The sequence below is a fragment of the Podarcis vaucheri genome, assembly GCF_965113315.1.
Source record: "Podarcis vaucheri genome assembly, chromosome: 4".
Taxonomy (NCBI): Eukaryota; Metazoa; Chordata; class Lepidosauria; order Squamata; family Lacertidae; genus Podarcis; species Podarcis vaucheri.
In genome coordinates, this window is record NC_138762.1 from 10,303,857 (window position 1) to 10,322,061 (window position 18,205).

At 44.6% G+C, this 18,205-nt stretch overlaps 2 long non-coding RNA genes across 2 annotated transcripts in view; both read right to left on the reverse strand.

Annotated features, from left to right (window-relative positions):
- Positions 1-18,205, reverse strand: part of LOC309530625 — a 419,691-nt gene that overhangs the window by 358,926 nt on the left and 42,560 nt on the right. The gene's annotated exons all lie outside the window — the stretch shown is intronic.
- On the reverse strand, positions 9,235-10,820 carry LOC309531139. Its single transcript, XR_014219103.1, has 2 exons — positions 10,452-10,820; positions 9,235-9,435 (listed from the first exon to the last, which is right to left on the reverse strand). It is a non-coding gene; the product is annotated as an uncharacterized lncRNA (long non-coding RNA).

Consider the following 18,205-nt stretch of genomic DNA (forward strand, 5'->3'; position numbering starts at 1 on the left):
CCTGCAAAAGACCCTGATGTTGGGAAAGATGGAGGGCAGAAGGAGAAGGGGACGACAGAGGACGAGATGGTTGGACAGTGTTCTCGAAGCTACCAGCATGAGTTTGACCAAACTGTGGGAGGCAGTGGAAGACAGGAGTGCCTGGTGTGCTCTGGTCCAGGGGGTCACGAAGAGTCGGACACGACTAAACGACTAAACAACAACAATAATACCAGCTGCACTGGCTCCTGGTGGAGTACAGGATCAGGTTTAAGATACTGGTTTTAGCCTTCAAAGCCCTAAATGGCCTAGGACCCTCGTACCTACTGGACCGCCTCCTCTGGTATGCCCCACAGAGGACTTTACAGTCTGCAAACAATAACACTCTGAAGATCCCAGGGAAATTAGACTGGCCTCAACCAGAGCCAGGGCCTTTTCGGCCATGGCCCCAGCCTGGTGGAACGCTCTCCCACAAGACACCAGTGCCCTGCGGGACTTGACATCTTTCCACAGGGCCTGCAAGATGGAGCTGTTCCACCAGGCCTTTGGCCAGGGGGCAGTATGACCTATTTTCCTTTGTATAAGAACAAACATGAAGAAGGCCTTCCAGCCTCTTCACAGGTCCTTATATGATCCTTGAAAACAGTTGGTTCTGGCAAGTATTAACCGCTCTCAGTTTTAACCTGATAACGGCCATTTGTCCAGATTTTAATTTGTCTGACTTAATTTTAAGATATATTTTAATCAATTGATGCCTGTTTTTATGTATACTGTAGTTATATATATATAATGTTAGAAGTTCTGAGCCCGGCTGTGGCCGGGGAGGGCAGGGTACATATTATTATTATTATTATTATTATTATTATTATTATTTTCTTCTTCTTCTTCTTCTTCTTCTTCTTCTTCTTCTTCTTCTTCTTCTTCTTCCTTTTGTGGCCAGCTAGTTTTCAGAGGCATGGGGCCTCCTTTGCTTCGTGAAGCAGAGAATCAGTAACTTCTGCCACTGGGAACTAGGACATTTCTAAAGGTAAAGGGACCTCTGACCATTAGGTCCAGTCGTGGCCAACTCTGGGGTTGCGGCGCTCATCTCGCTTTATTGGCCGAGGGAGCCGGCGTACAGCTTCCGGGTCATGTGGCCAGCATGACTAAGCTGCTTCTGGCGAACCAGCGCACGGAAATGCCGTTTACCTTCCCACCGGAGCGGTACCTATTTATCTACTTGCGCTTTGAGGTGCTTTCAAACTGCTAGGTTGGCAGGAGCAGGGACAGAGCAACGGGAGCTCCCCCGTCGCGGGGATTCAAACTGCCGACCTTCTGATCAGCAAGTCCTAGGCTCTGTGGTTGAACCCACAGCACCATTTCTAAAGATAGCTTTAAAATGTGACGGTAAAAGATGCCTCTGGGCATGTGCAGACCAAACCACTACATGCTCCCTGGAAATCCAATGCACACAATTATCTGACTCTTGCCCTCCCCAGGGCACTGTGGGGGCAGAGGGATATGCTCAAGCTGGCCCCCTTTGCCACACGACTCTTAGAACATGGAAACTCTCACTGGTTGAGATAAGTTGGAAGTTGTGAGGGCAGGCAGATGGTATATTGCTCTTCCTCTGTCCAAACTGACCAGGGAAAGGCCATTTACAGACAAATTGTGCGGCTTGTTTTTTTGTTTGTTTGTTTGCTTGTTTTGTTTTGTTTTGTTTTGTTTTGCACTAAAAAATTGGGACGCAAACATAAAATACTGTAGCATGAAAACGACATGCACGCTCCTGTCAAACCATCTTTGCAGCTGTCGAAAGCCCATTATAATTTCTGCACCATTGAATCGTGTTTGATGTGGAAAATAATCCCAGATTTCATCTGAGATAGCTTGAATTCTGTTATTAAAATGTCACGGGGTAAAAAAAAAGAAAAGAAAAACAAGTTGCAATCATTTCTGGCATCCTTGGATGTCATCTGTCAGGCCTAAGTGCATTCACTTAATTGCTCGTTAATGACTTTGCAACCTCCATCAAGAGAACAGGGGACTTCACACACATACACACACCACGTAATTACAGGGAGGATCGTCAAAATTATATTAAATTATCACCTCCAGGGTTTGAGTGTACACTGAGAGACAACCTGACCACAAAAATGAGAACTTGAGATCTTAGGCTTTAATGAGAAAAGAACAGATTAGTTGACTGGGAAGCGATGGAATCTGAAAAGACGAAAACACCCCAAAGGTGTTTAGAACTGGGCATAGAAGTTGGATTTCAAAATGGGATCTCTATTTATCGACAAGTAGGGCCAGATTTAGGTTCGATGAGGCCCTAAGCTGCTGAAGGTAATGAGGCACTTTATATGTCCAGCTGTCCTTTGTCAACAACAAAATGTCGCTGTTTTTTGTATTGCTATACGGTATATTTATGGACCTAATAGGTATCTCAAGCCATTTGCACATAACAAAACATGTATTTTATCAAAGTAATTGTTGAACTGAAATACAATTAAGAAGTATATTAATAGTGAAATACAATTAAGAAGAAGTATATTAATAGTGAAATGATTATTAAGCTCTAACTTAAAATGATTTTTTATTCACAACAAACTTAATAATGCAAACACATTGGCAATAACAAAAGTTCCTTTAGAAACACAATTTACAAAGACTGATAATGAGCAAAGCAAACCAGTGATATTTTAGGGAGCTGGCTAGCTGGCGGGGCCCATGACTTACATCGTAGGAGCCTACACAACACAAAACACTGTTGACGTATGTAGATTTTATTTTATTTGTTTTTTTATCTTATATTTTGGAAATGTACATCCAGTTTTTCTTCCTTTAAGTTTTTTGGGGCCCCCAAGAGAGTGGGGCCCTAAGCTATAACTTGTTTAGCTTATACCTAAATCCGGCACTTGTCTACAACATATATACATGCCTTTTCCTTTAAGAAGCTTGAGGCAGCGTAAATGGTCCTTCCCCTTCCCGCTATCTCTTCACAACGACCTTATGAGGCTGAGAGGTAGTGATGACTAGTGGGTATATTTTACTTCGTTTCATTTTTTATATTTCTATGCTGCTTTTCACTCACATGTGCCACAAAGTGGTTTACATGCAATAAGGAATTACGATACATAGAACATCACCACTGTAACTTAAATTATATAAAATAATTAACAAATCATCAATAAAGCAACCACCTTCTGTAAAACATTATTAACAAAAAAATAGATTAAACAGAGCAACCACAATAAAAATCAGATTAGATTAGATGATTAGAATAGATTTCACAGAGCTTTAGAGCACTCATAATCCACAAAACAATATTAACAACATTAACAAAGTAACAACCAAAAAACAAACTAAGCACTATTGACTATATGCAGGACAAACGTCCCATCTTCCAACAGGAAGAGGTCTCAGGAGAAACAGCTTCAGGGCTGCCCCAACCACCTGCCACTTGAGCCAGTTGGCTTCTGTTGCCTCATGACAAGCCCTGCTGGCTTGCTTGCTCACTTGATGGCTTCGTCCAAGCGCCTGGGTGTACCAGATTACCGTATTTTTCGCTCTATAGGACGCACTTTTCCCCCTTCAAAAATGAAGGGGAAATGTGTGTGCGTCCTATGGAGCGAAGACGCCATAGCCCCGCAACCCTCTCCCGGCTGGAGAGGTGACACGCGGCTATGGCAGGAGTCTCTCCGTTGCGCCTTTCCGCTGCTCCCTGACATGCTCTTTGGGGCTGGTGGTGGGCTTTCCCCCGCCAGCCCCAAAGAGCAGGTTGAAAGGAACCTGAAGCCTGGAGAGTGCACACCGACCCCTCTCGCTCTCCAGGCTTCCAAGGTAGCCGCCTGAACTAAATGGCACCTTGTTTTAGAGCGGGAAAACAAGAGGGGGAAAGTTCTCCCCCTCTCTGTGCAGCGCCTCCTGCCGCATCACTGAAGGGGCGCTGGGCAGAGAGGGGGAGATTTCTTTTTTCTTGTTCTCCCCCCTCTAAAACAAAGTGTGTCCTATTATCCGGTGCGTCCTATGGTGCGAAAAATACGGTAGTTGATGCATGGTTTCAGGTGGAAAGTGGATGTGAGGTCTGATGCCTTGCAGACGTTTCAGGACCACGGACAGCTCCAAGTGAACAAGTTGCTCCCACCAAAGCTGAGAGCAGGTTTGAGCCTCCTTCCCCAGATGACCTCTCTCAGGCTCCACCCCTTTTAGGTAGCTTTAGATTCTCAAAGGACCTCTGGTCTGAAGGTGGGCAACCCTCTTCCATTTCACCGTCTCCAGTTTGAGGAACTTTCTGCACCACTGCGGTCCTGTAGGAGGTGTTTGTTTTCTTGGGGACATGTCCCTGTGAGGGTCTGACCTCAGGTCCTACAGGTATGGTTGATTCTTCTCAGTGCTTTTCTTCAGCCAGGGAACGCCAGAACGCAGTTCCAGCACCTCTCAGATGGGTGTTAATGCGGGCCATAGTCCTCCCACCCGTTTCTTGCTTTTACATACTTCTGAGAAGCCCCAAACCAGGACTAGGCAAGCTAAGGCCCGGGGGCCAGATGCGGCCCAATCGCCTTCTCAATCCGGCCCACGGATGGTCAGGGAATCAGCATGTTTTTACATGAGTAGAATGTGTGCTTTTATTTAAAATGCATCTCTGGGTTATTTGTGGGGCATAGGAATTCGTTCATTCCCCCCCTCCCCCAATATAGTCCAGCCCACCACATGGTCTGAGGGATGGTGGACCAGCCATGGCTGAAAAAGGTTGTTGACCCCTGCCCCAAATGAACATTTCAAGTCAAAATGGAAGCTGGCCAGTGTGTGCGAGTCTATGCTTTTTTAGATCTATGACTCCACCTAGCTCCCAACCACTCCTAGCCACGATTGGTCAAGCTACAAGGAGGGGCCAGTTCATATTTCCTTTTCTACAATCTATCTCCCATGTGGCGGCGTTGGTGGGCTTTAAGCTTTCCAGCCAGGAAACAATAGAGGGGCTGGGCCAGACACACTTCGATAGGGAGTGAGCTTCACATATTGAGAGCCACCACTGAAAAGGCCCTTTCTGGGGGGCCCATGCCATATACTTAGTACTGAGGAGGGACCACCAGGTGGGCCTTGTGGACCACTTATAAACATCGTCTCTGACTCCTCGAAAGATTCCATCAGCGGTGTCTCCAAAAAAGTTTACACATCACTTGGGAAGACAGGCAAACTAATGCTACTGTACTGGAAGAAGCAAAGATCAGCAGTGTTGAAGCAATGTCAACATCAGTTTCGTTGGACTGGTCATGTTGTGCGGATGCCTGATGATCGTCTTCCAAAGCAACTACTCTATTCCGAACTTAAAAATGAAAAGCGTAATGCTGATGGGTCAACAAAAGAGGTTTAAAGATTCTCTCAAGGCAAATCTTTAAAAATGTGGTGCAAACACTGGCAACTGGGAAACACTGGTCTGCGAGCGCTCCAGTTGGAGAACAGCCTTTCCCAAAGGTGTCATGGACTTTGAAGACGCTTGAACTCAGGACGCAAGGGAGAAACGTGGGAAGAGGAAGGCAAACCCTCATTGTGATCAACTCCCACCCGGAAACCTATGTCCCCACTGTGGAAGGACACGTGGGTCCAGAATTGGCCTCCACAGTCACTTACGGACTCACTGTCAAAACTGTGTTTATGAAAGACAATATTACACGGCTATGAGTGATCGCCAAAGAAGAAGAAAACTGAGGAAGGAACACCAGATAGGCCTGACTTGCTGATTTTAGAGCACAGGCAGGTCGATGTGGATATTTGGGACTCACAAGTCATTTAGGGTGTACAAATTGGAACCAGCAAGCTCATCAAAATTCACCTGGTCCACCCCTATTACAAGACATAATTAGCAATTGTGAGAAGTATTCTCATTGACAGGCATACACTCATAAAAACGAGCTTTTTTTTTTTAATTAAAAAACAAAACTTCTACAAGCTTCCCATTCCTCCCGTTCCTACTTCCCTCCAATGAGAGACGAAACCTTTGATGATCATATTTACCTCCGAGACATTACCATTTAAATGCTTATTGGAAAAATAAGAATTAATCGTTAACCAAGTTTAAACTCTTGCACAGGAAATGTTAAAATATGTTACAGTCCACATGCCCATTTTCAAATTTCCTTTATGGCCTCCTAACTTTTTCTTTTCTTTTTTTTAAAGCACCTCCACCAAAATCCTTCAAAGGACTGCAAAACCAACCTGCACTCTTTTATTTTTTTTGGGTACTACTTGAAATGCTGGCTTCTGGCAGCCAACTATTCCTGGCTCAGTCCTTTTATTATCACGAACGGGTATTAGCAGCTAAGGGGTTGTTGACATGCCCTTTCGGAGTTGCTACTTGAACGCCTTTAAGTTCGCGCAGAATTTATATATATATACCAGCGTCAAGTCATTTGAAAAGTATGAAATGGGGACGAGGCCAATTTCTTGGGCCACCTACATTTCAGAGGAATTAGCTGGCACAAAAGTTATTACATGCACACACACCCCTTTCTATATTTCATTTAGAAACCACACATTTTCTGGGCCAGGGTCCAGAGGTGTTATACAACGGTTGAATCAGGGGGAGAGAGATGGCTGAGATTCTCAATGAAAGCCAGAATCAGCTCATGGGGTTCAGCCTTGCGCTCCCTTTCTGCATCTTTTCCCAGGAGCAGAGGAGGTGCTTGGTTTTTCTCGCGCGCGTCCGGAACCGAAGCAAATAAATATAATAATATTTTTAATTAATTTTAACATATCAATTATAATACATACCACAAAACTTCACCACTTATACAATCTTTTTTTGGACTTCCATCAGCACCTCTGATGATCCACCGTTTTAACCACTTCTTATGCATTTCTTAAATTCATATTGCCTTTAATTATCTTAACTAACCATCCTCCCCTTTATCCATTTTTGCAATAGTTCCAATAGTTCACCTCACAAAATTTCTTGCAAACCTACAAAAATAGTCTGATCAGCACAATTACTTTTCAAATAGTCTGTAAATTTACACCGGTCTTTTGTGAATTTTTGGTTCCGCAGATTTCGAATCCTTCCTGTTTGTTTATCTAGCTTGGAACCGAAGCAAATAAATAAATAAACAGAACCGAATTCTCGCAGCCAGCTAAACACTTGTGAAAATAATGAGCTCTGTGCAGGTGAATGCAGATCGGTTCTTTTATGGAAGCGTTCAGGGTGGCTTCAGTTTGGGCATGCCATTACTCATCCTTCTTGAATGGAGGGCATATGGAAGCCACAGCCGCCTCCTGAGTAGCTGGGGGCAGCTCTCATTTGGGTGAGTAAGCACGCCAGAGGGATGCCATTTGTGGGTGTAATGTTTGCTTTCATTTCAAGTACACAAGCACAGCGTTAGATTCCCAATGTGGGGCCTGCACACACACACATACATGTGCTCTGCAGTTTACCTCTCTTCTCTCTCTCTCTCTCTCTCTCTCTCTCTCTCTCTCTCTCTCTCCTCCATGCCTTGGAAGTGAAATATACTTGGAGTCGAGAGTGGATTTCATGCTCTTTATTCAGCTCATAGTGGTGAGGAGGAATGAAAGTTCCCCCACAATATCTGCTTTATATACATTATTTACACAATGGGCTGCACGTGATTGGCTAATTCCGGGATTCTCCTGTAGGCCAATCAGGTTGTGGATTCACTTCCACCTGGAGCTGGATTGGGTGGCTGCATTGTTCTAGGACCAATGAGACTGCTGCATTCTGAATCCTATTGTTCTAGGACCAACCAGACTGCTGCATTTTGGATCCTATTCAACTCAGTACATCACCCCCATCGTTCTACCCGGACACAGAGGTCCAGCTCCGAGGGCCTTCTGGCGGTTCCCTCACTGCGAGAAGCCAAGTTACAGGGAACCAGGAAGAGGGCCTTCTCGGTAGTGGCACCCGCCCTGTGGAACGCCCTCCCACCAGATGTCAAAGAGAACAACATCTACCAGACTTTTAGAAGACATCTGAAGGCAGCCCTGTTTAGGGAAGCTTTTAATGTTTGATGCATTACAGTATTTTAATATTTTCTTGGAAGCTGCCCAGAGCGGCTGGGGAAGCCCAGCCAGATGGGCGGGGTATAAATAATAAATCATTCTTATTGTTGTTGTTGTTGTCCCAAAACATCTGGTGGGCCGGGTTTGGCCACCACAGCCCTAAGCGAAGCAGGATGTAATGGCAGGCTGATGAAACAGTAAGGGTGTAGGGTTAGAGCTCAGGGTGCTAACAGGAGCTGGGTTCACATTGTGAGCACTGGGCTGAAGGTGACCAAGCAGTTTGGTGTTTGTTACTGCTACCTGCAGTAAGCGAAGGTGAAATAATTGAGAGGTATGCCTCTTTGGTGGGACGCGGGTGGTGCTGTGGGTTAAACCACAGAGCCTAGGAGTTGCCGATCAGAAGGTTGGTGGTTCGAATCCCCGCAACGGGGTGAGCTCCTGTTGCTCAGTCCCAGCTCCTGCCAACCTAGCAGTTCGAAAGCACGTCAAAGTGCAAGTAGATAAGTAGGTACCACTCCGGTGGGAAGGTAAACAGCGTTTCCGTGCACTACTCTGGTTCACCAGAAGCGGCTTAGTCCTGCTGGCCACATGACCTGGAAGCTGTACGCCGGCTCCCTCGGCCTATAAAGCGAGATGAGCGCCGCAACCCCAGAGTCGTCCACGACTGGACCTAATGTTCAGGGGTCCCTTTACTTTACCTTTTATGCCTCTTTGGGCATATTCCTAGGATCCTGGGGGCAGAAGGGCCTGCTAATTGCTGAGTTTTACAAGCCTTGCAACTTGGCAGTGCTGCAGACCTGACTTGGGTGGCAAGAGTTATAAAATATGGATGGAGACATTAAGGTTTTTTTTGTTTTTGTTTTGTTTCACATTTTGCACTCAATTTTATTTATACAAAACGCCTTGAGTGAAAAGAAGAAAACAACTGCTGGTCATTTGCCAAGCAAGTCAGTCCCTTTTGCCATCTGGAGGCAAACTGGTTACTTGGCATTCTTCTTTCTTTTCTTTTCTTTTTTAGTGAATTAATATTCTTTATTGATTAAAAAATTTACATGTCTATACAAACATTATGTACTCTTAACAGGTAAAAAAAAAGAAAAGTATATAAAATAGAAAATTTATAAAGAAATAAAAAATAAAGAACTAGCAAAGATAAGAAACAAAGAAATAATAAAAAAGACAAAGTTATTTAGATAGCACTTGGCATTCTTAGCATTGTTGGTCCGCATTTTCTTCTGCCCTTTCTTGTTGTGTTTCTTTGCAAAACGTGTGTTCCGCAGGAACTTGGGATCAACCCCCTTCAGAGATTCATATTTATTTGATCTGGGTTTCTTAATGCCATTTCTGTGCCGCTTGCAAGACCATAGCTGTCAATGTTTCCCTTTTTTTAAAGGGAAATTCCCTTATTTCGAATAGGATTCCTCGCAAGAAAAGGGAAAAGTTGACAGCTATTTTAGCACCCTCCTTGTGGTTAACGCTTAGCTGGAATGAAATATTCAATGCAGCAATAGAGAAATTAAAATAATAATTTATTTGTCAGACAAATAAATGAGAGGCACAGTGGTATATGGTTACCAAAGCTCTGCCCACTCCAGCCCTGATGGCCAGCACTTATATTTCCTCAGCCCAGCCCCCTTGCTCCTCCTTTGGCTGCCTCTGTCCAATCAGCCTGGTTGAAATTCCTATTGGCTGTTTGCTAGAACCAGTCATAAAAGATACACCCATTTCCTATTACCTTTTATGGGAGACAAAGAGCTATATATCCTTCTATCTATAAATGGCAAATAAGTAGTCATATATCTTACATTTACCTCGACCAGGCACCTTAATTATCAGATTATCTTTGCCCTATTGCCCTATTGCTCTATTCACTGCAAAACAGATGGCTAATTGTTCTAATTTTATCTTAAACAGAGATCTTGGGTTCACCTTCTCACACACCATCTATGAAATAAGAATCTAACATAAGAATCTAACATTTCTTACTTTCTAAATCCTTTGCATAATTACATTTAAGCCAATATATTTCATACATAACATATATAGATTTTTAGAAGAAAAGGAACTTAGAGAACTTAGAGAATTTAGCTTTTACTAAGTTCTCTGAAGCTTCAAAGCAGCTTCAGAGAGCAGCCTCTTTCCTTAGTCCAGCTGCTGTTTCTATTTGCCCTTTTAACCTTATGAAAATGTGGCTCAAGTTTTAATGGGAGGCACAATAATTATTGCTACTCTTAATTGTGTTTTTGCAGCTTAATTATATTCTGTAATTTGTATGGTCAGTGTGACCTTTTGCTCCTAGCCTGTAATTTCCTTTTACAATCCTGAGGCGCTCGTCTCCTGCTTATAGATCAGTGGGGCCCTTGAACAGCTGCCAGCTGCTTTATGCCTGGCATGAGAGATACAAACATTTACAAATATATTTTTTAAGCTCATTTTAAAATGCAGATCTTCATCAGATGCCTCATTATGTGCGAGACTGGTTGTGTGTGGTGTGGTTCTTGGACTTGACCATGGCTTAAACTTGAAGCTCTGCCACAGTTCAGGGCAAAACTGGAAGAGCACGGAGACATTTAGTTTAGTTCTCATTTCAATACCAGGATGTTACGGAAGTCGATGTTGAAGGCAGAAAGCTCTGCTTGCGTGGCGAGTTCCCGCCTCCCCCCGAAGAAATAAAGACACGGACACAAGAATTCAGGTTAATGGGTCAAATTAGGCCACAACTTTATTGATTACAGGAATTGAGCGGCATTGGCTTAGGCATTGGTCCTAACTACTAACCGGCTAGAGGCCGGAAGGGTTCATCACCAGAGGGAGGAGTCCTGCTGAGGCACGTCAACTAGGACCTCCCCCGGGGTCACTGCGTGGGGGCGTGCCGTGGGTCCACACCTCCCTAGGCTTAGGACAAGGCCACGCCCCCCGGAATCCTTTACTGGACTACCCTTGCTTGGGGGAAGGTGATGCCGATCCTTCTCCGCTTCATTTGCATAACAATAGAACAGAACCCCTACCAATGCCTAACCGCCACTTGAGCCCAAGCTCGCCGCCAATACCCTCAAACCTGTAACCAATCCCTAATCCCTGATATAATATCGCTCAACGAAACATCACTTCCCGCATCGGAAAGATGTACGCCATCATCTCTGTAGAGGGCCACCTTGGTGTACTGGATCTCGGGATGGTCAATGACCCGTCTCCCCAGAGCCGCCACTCTACGTGCCAAAGTACGTTGGAAGATCTTTCGGGCTCTATTCACCGCAGCAGGGGAGCGACAATCTCTCCACATGCGTCTTTCTAGTAAGGAAGACCACAGAATGCTAGTGCTGGGGTAAGAAGTGAGTAGTTCCTCAAAGTCACTGAATACATTCATAGAATCATAGAATCATAGAGTTGGAAGAGACCACAAGGGCCATCGAGTCCAACCCCCTGCCAAGCAGGAAACACCATCAGAGCACTCCTGACATATGGTTGTCAAGCCTCTGCTTAAAGACCTCCAAAGTAGGAGACTCCACCACACTCCTTGGCAGCAAATTCCACTGTCAAACAGCTCTTACTGTCAGGAAGTTCTTCCTAATGTTTAGGTGGAATCTTCTTTCTTGTAGTTTGGATCCATTGCTCCGTGTCCGCTTCTCTGGAGCAGCAGAAAACAACCTTTCTCCCTCCTCTATGTGACATCCTTTTATATATTTGAACATGGCTATCATATCACCCCTTAACCTCCTCTTCTCCAGGCTAAACATGCCCAGCTCCCTTAGCCCTTCCTCATAAGGCATCGTTTCCAGGCCTTTGACCATTTTGGTTGCCCTCCTCTGGACACGTTCCAGTTTGTCAGTGTCCTTCTTGAACTGTGGTGCCCAGAACTGGACACAGTACTCCAGGTGAGGTCTGACCAGAGCAGAATACAGTGGCACTATTACTTCCCTTGATCTAGATGCTATACTCCTATTGATGCAGCCCAGAAAATGCATTGGCTTTTTTAGCTGCCGCGTCACACTGTTGGCTCATGTCAAGTTTGTGGTCAACCAAGACTCCTAGATCCTTTTCACATGTACTGCTCTCAAGCCAGGTGTCACCCATCTTGTATTTGTGCCTCTCATTTTTTTTTGCCCAAGTGCAATACTTTACATTTCTCCCTGTTAAAATTCATTCCATTGCAAATCAATGGTTTTACAATAAGCAAGATCGTTTTCGCCAAGCTGTACCACCAAAGCGTCTGGAGGGCCCTCGATTGCCGCTCTGTTCTTAATGATCGGCATGAACTCGGCCCATCGCATCCCTCTCCCTGCCATCCATATCACATCTTTGCCTGGCGGCAAACCGAGTCTTAGCCCCAAGCCTTGTTCTTGGACTTGGCCATGGCTTAAACTTGAAGCTCCGCCACAGTTCAGGGCGAAACTGGAAGAGCACGGAGACATTTAGTTTAGTTCTCATTTCGATACCAGGATGTTACGGAAGTCGACGTTGAAGGCTCTGCTTGCGAGGCATGAGAAGTTCCAAGCGTCTGCACTGCAGCACCACATAAAAGGGTGCGAACATTACCCTACCTGGAAGACAGCTGGATGGACATGCAGCTGTTGTCTTGTGGCCACCTCAGTAAAAGCCAGCGCTGGAATGTCAAGAGATAGCATATGGGAGAGGGTGTTAATGGCTTCCAGGAAGCCCAAGGAATTTTCTGGTTCTCTGCCAGCATAGATGGCTATTTCCTCCCTTATCCATTTTGAACTCTCTTCTGCCAAAAACGACTCTCTCCCTGCAAAATGCACTTCCATTTGCAGAAGGCGAAGGGGCGCAGAAGAGATTACATTTGCTTGGCTCTTATATATCCTTCTTTTTTTAAAAAAATAATATTTTATTTGCTCAACACATAACAACAACAAAAAGACAAATTACACCATATTAAGAATATCCTCAGTCGCACATTACATAAAGAATTGATATAAATTTCATAATCCATAAACTGTAATGGTCTCTTCCTTTTAAATCCGACTTCTCATCTACAGTGGTACCTCGGGTTACATACGCTTCAGGTTACAGACTCCGCTAACCCAGAAATAGTGTTTCAGGTTAAGAACTTTGCTTCAGGATGAGAACAGAAATTGTGCTCTGGCGGTGCAGCGGCAGCAGGAGGCCCCATTAGCTAAAGTGGTGCTTCAGGTTAAGAACAATTTCAGGTTAAGTACGGACCTCCGGAACGAATTAATTACTTAACCTGAGGTACCACTGTAGTGGAAAAGGCTGTGTAAAGCCGCCCAGAGCTATCTGTTTATTTTCACAACAAATCATCCTTTTTAATTAACTACCCTCACTGTGTTATCAAGCCGGGGACTGGACTCTGAACAGCGGTTGAGCTTTTTGAAAATGTTTTGCTCAAAGTTGCTGGGTTGTTGTTTTTTGTAAATTCGCAATTTTATGGCAAATCGGCAAAGGCAACACTGACAACATGGGTTGCCATACATGGGATGCCAGATTTCCCCGGACGGTTTTCCTGATCAGTGGCGTAGCGTGGGTTGTCGGCACCCGGGGCAAGGCAAGTAATTTGCGCCCCCTCTGCCCTAGGGGCAGAGAGCTGCAAGTGTGAGCGCCCCCCCCCCCGATGTTGCGCCCAGTGCGGCCAGCCCCGCCTGCACCCCCCACGCTACGCCACTGTTCCTGATTTCTGCCTGGACACTGCTGATGACTACGGTATTCTGTATATGTCCAGGAAATTCCAGCAACGCTACCCCTTCCAACTCTTCTATGACTGGTATGGAAGTGCAGCCGGCTGCGTCACCTGCTTCAAGCTGAAGCAGAAATTACCGTATTGTTCACTCTATAAGATGCACCAGACCACAAGACGCACCTAGTTTTTGGAGGAGGAAAACAAGGAAAAAAATATTCTGAATCTCAGAAGCCAGAACAGCAAGAGGGATTGCTGCACAGTGAAAGCAGAAATCCCTCTTGCTGTTCTGGCTTCTGGGATAGCTGTGCAGCCTGCATTCGCTCCATAAGACGCACACGCATTTCCCCTTACTTTTTAGGAGGGAAAAAGTGAGTCTTATAGAGCAAAAAATACGGTACATGGTTAATAGGCATGAAAGCAAAGATTCCACTATTGCATGTGCTAAGCGAAGAGACAGAGCGTATCACAAACATTTTGGTAGGATTTCCAACCTATTCATTTCAGCATCTGGCTAACTGATGACTTCTAACATCACTCGAAGCCATTTTTATTTATTTTTTGTTAAGGAGCAGGAGAGGAAATCTCTCCTAAAGTGGGATTGAGCTGCGCACCGCACTGCCTGGGAAAGAGATTGGGGAGAGTTATTGCAATCCCCGAAGCCTTTAGCCATACAATGCAGGTGCAGAATTAAAAGGGGGGGTAGGGGGGGAGAGAAAGGCTTCAGGGCTCCGGTGCTGGTATAAATCAGAGGTTGTTTCGCGCACGGAAAGATTATAACAGAACTGGAAAGGGTACAGGGAGAGAGCAAGAGATTACTGCGATCATGTTGCACGTTCTGCGGGAGAGGACGAGATGATGATGATGATGATGATGATGGGTTTTGCAAGAGGAGGCGAAATTGGAGGCAGCAGGTTCTGCAGCCTGCAAAGGGGAGAATCAAAGGAAATTCCCACACAAAGAGAAACGGACCTGTCCCTTTCGATTTCTCTCCGTTTTGCAGCTTTCCAAACTTGAATTCATTTTACCACATTTCCACCACATCAGTTTGCGATTTTTTAATGGAAAAAAAATGTTCTCCTAAAAAAAACAAATCACATGCATTTTCTCTGCATTTCACATAATATACATGTGCAAATGATGTGCATTTTGCAAAGGACACATTTTTATTTTTGTTGCAATTCCCCCAATCCAATTCAGTCTTATGTGTTATTGTCACTAATGCGTTCGTACAAGGTGTGGCCGGAAAGTTCGGTGAATGGCCACAGAAATCGGACAGAGAGAAATATTTGAACATAAGTACCTTACAGGCCTTCAAAGTAGGCCCCCTCTGATACAAGGCACTGTTGACAACATTCGTAGGACTGTTAGAAACTTCTGGAGAAGTCCTTTTTTCGTACTGCTTTCCGTTCCCTCGTCACAGCAGCTTGGAAGTGTGAAATGTTGGAAAATCTGTGCCCTTTCAGTGCAGATTTCAGTTTTGGAAAAAGAAAGAAATCCGGTGGGACCAGATGGAGAGAATATGGAGGGTGGGACAACTCAGTAACCTCATTTTTGCATAAGATATCAATGACTCCCCTTCTTCTCTTTCTATGGTTCATTTTACATATCATAAATCCCTACATATTTTACAGAAACTATGCCATTAAGTATTCCATTATTACATCTGTCAAAACTTATTTACACTGTTTTATCTTAATGCTGCCAGCATTTTCAGCTGTATACAGTTATTTCCCATATATTCAATAAACGTTTTCCAATCTTCTCTAAACGTATGTTCTTCTTGTTCTCTTATTCTGTATGTTAAATCTGCAAGCTACACATATTCTGTCAACTTAAGTTGCCATTCTTCTTTGGGGCAAGTAACATTCTTGCTTCTGTAGAAGCACACATAAATAAATTTCTATACAATTTTGGTAGTTCTGTCCCTATAATTCCCAAAAGAAAATCTTCTGGGGTTTTTTAAATTAAAGTTATTTTGAACAGCCTTTTCAATTCATTGCATATCATTTCCCAGTAGTCTTTAACCCTACTACAAGACCACTATATGTGCATCTAATCTTGCCCCATTCTAAAATTTATGTACTGGTGTGTGTTTTTCTTTTCGTAAATCTACCAAAGAGGTGAAGAGTTTGTGTGCTGTGTCCCTTCTGATAAGAAATGTTCTGGGAGGCTGACAGACAAAATTGGGGGGGGGGTTGAGGAGGGTCAGTTGGTGGGGAGTGAGGAATATCCGTTTTCATCTGAGGAATGTTGGAAGGTATGCACTGGAAGTAGAACATTTTCAATCCCGGCTAGTAGCTATTCATCAACTTGTCCTCCATGAATTTGTCTAATCCTCTTTTCAAGTCTTCCACGTTGGTGGTCATCACTAAATCTTGTGGGAGCAAATGCCATCGTTTAACTATGCGCTGTGTGGAAAAGCACTTTCTTTCTTCTGCCCAAAATCTTCCAGCGTTGTTCACCTTCATTGGATGTCCCAAATTCTTCTATTAAGGGAATATTTCTCTCTCCACTTTTCCCACAGAACTCACTCAAAATCGTGATATTTCATTTCTGATTGACACCTGCGCTTTGCATAGATAGGTAAAGGGACCCCTGACCATTAGGTCCAGTCGTGGCTGACTCTTGGGTTGCGGCGCTCATCTTGCTTTATTGGCCGAAGGAGCCGGTGTACAGCTTCCAGATCATGTGGCCAGCATGACTAAGCCGCTCTGGCGAACCAGAGCAGCACACGGAAACGCCGTTTACCTTCCCACCAGAGCGGTACCTATTTATCTACTTACACTAGCATGCTTTCAAACTGCTAGGTTGGCAGGAGCTGGGACCGAGCAACGGAAGCTCACCCTGTAACGGGGATTCGAACCACCAACCTTCTGATCAGCAAGTCCTAGGCTCTGTGGTTTAACCCACAGCGCCACCCGCATCCCATTTGCATAGATAGTTGTTTAGTCGTTTAGTCGTGTCTGACTCTTCGTGACCCCATGGACCAGAGCACGCCAGGCCCTCCTGTCTTCCACTGCCTCCCGCAGTTTGGTCAAACTCATGCTGGTAGCTTTGAGAACACTGTCCCACCATCTCATCCTCTGTCATCCCCTTCTCCTTGTGCCAACATCAGGGTCTTTTCCAGGGAGTCTTCTCTTCTCATGAGGTGGCCAAAGTGTTGGAGCCTCAGCTTCAGGATCTGTCCTTCCAGTGAGCACTCAGGGCTGATTTCCTTAAGCATGGAGAGGTTTGATCTTCCTGCAGTCCATGGGACTCTCAAGAGTCTCCTCCAGCACCAGAATTCAAAAGCATCAATTCTTTGGCAATCAGCCTTCTTTATGGTCCAGCTCTCACTTCCATACATCACTACTGGGAAAGTACCTAGATACCTAACTGCTAATGTGTGGTCAATCTCTGGGCTGTGATTATACCATCAATGCAAGAATATTTGATCGGTGCTCAAAATGCGGGAAGGTCACAAGCGAGACTTTTCTTTTGCCAGCACTGAGTCCTTGCATACTTTTTAAAAAATGGACACAAACTGCCAGAAACCCAGACCTGTTGTGCGTCGACGATATGCCCTTGCTGCATATATTTCAATGCCCTCTGCTATCTTCTCTGTGCGGGAAGTGAAGCTCAAACCGGCCTTTATTTGGAGCCTCTCCACACCTCCCTCTTGCAACCATTTGCCAGTTCCTGCCTGTAAGAACCCGTGTAAACAACATCACATAAATATAGAAAGAAATCAGAGGGTATTTTTAGCTGCCCTGAGCTCTGCTCTTGAGAGGCAGAACAATAAACATTCCTGTTTGGATCTGGAAAGGCAAGGCAGCGGGAATGACACTAACCTGATATAGTTACAGATAGGTAGCCGTGTTGGTCTGCCATAGTCAAAATAAAAAAATTCCTTCCAGTAGCACCTTAAAGACCAACTAAGTTAGTTCTTGGTATGAGCTTTCGTGTGCATGCACACTTCTTCAGATACACTGAGACAGAAGTTGCCAGATCCTTCTATATAGTGAGAAGGTGGGGAGGGGTATTACTCAGAAGGGTGGTGGGAATGGGAGATTGGCAGATAGCTGATAGCAACTTCTGTTTCAGTATATCTGAAGAAGTGTGCATGCACACGAAAGCTCATACCAAGAACTAACTTAGTTGGTCTTTAAGGTGCTACTGGAAGGAATTTTTTTATTTTGACTAACCTGATATGTAAGTAACCACTACAAAGCGGCCAATAGATCTTTACTGTTGGTAGGGATGGGGGAGGAACTCAATTCAGTTCACGTTTAAAGGTGATTTACGCTGCCGGGAAGAATGCTCATACTAAAACACAACCATCCTTCAAAATTTGTGCTTCCCTGAATTTTGCAGTGCAATTATCCGGCCAAGAAATCAAAGAATTATAGAGTTGGAAGGGACGACAAGACTCATCTAGTCCAAACCCCTGCAATGCAGGGATCATTCACCCAATGTGGAGCTTGACCCTGAGACAAGCAATCTCCTTCTCTACTGACTGAGCTATCCCAAAGATGCATATGCGGAGGTATAGCGTGCATAAAACTGCATATAATTCTTAAAAAATCACCCAAGATG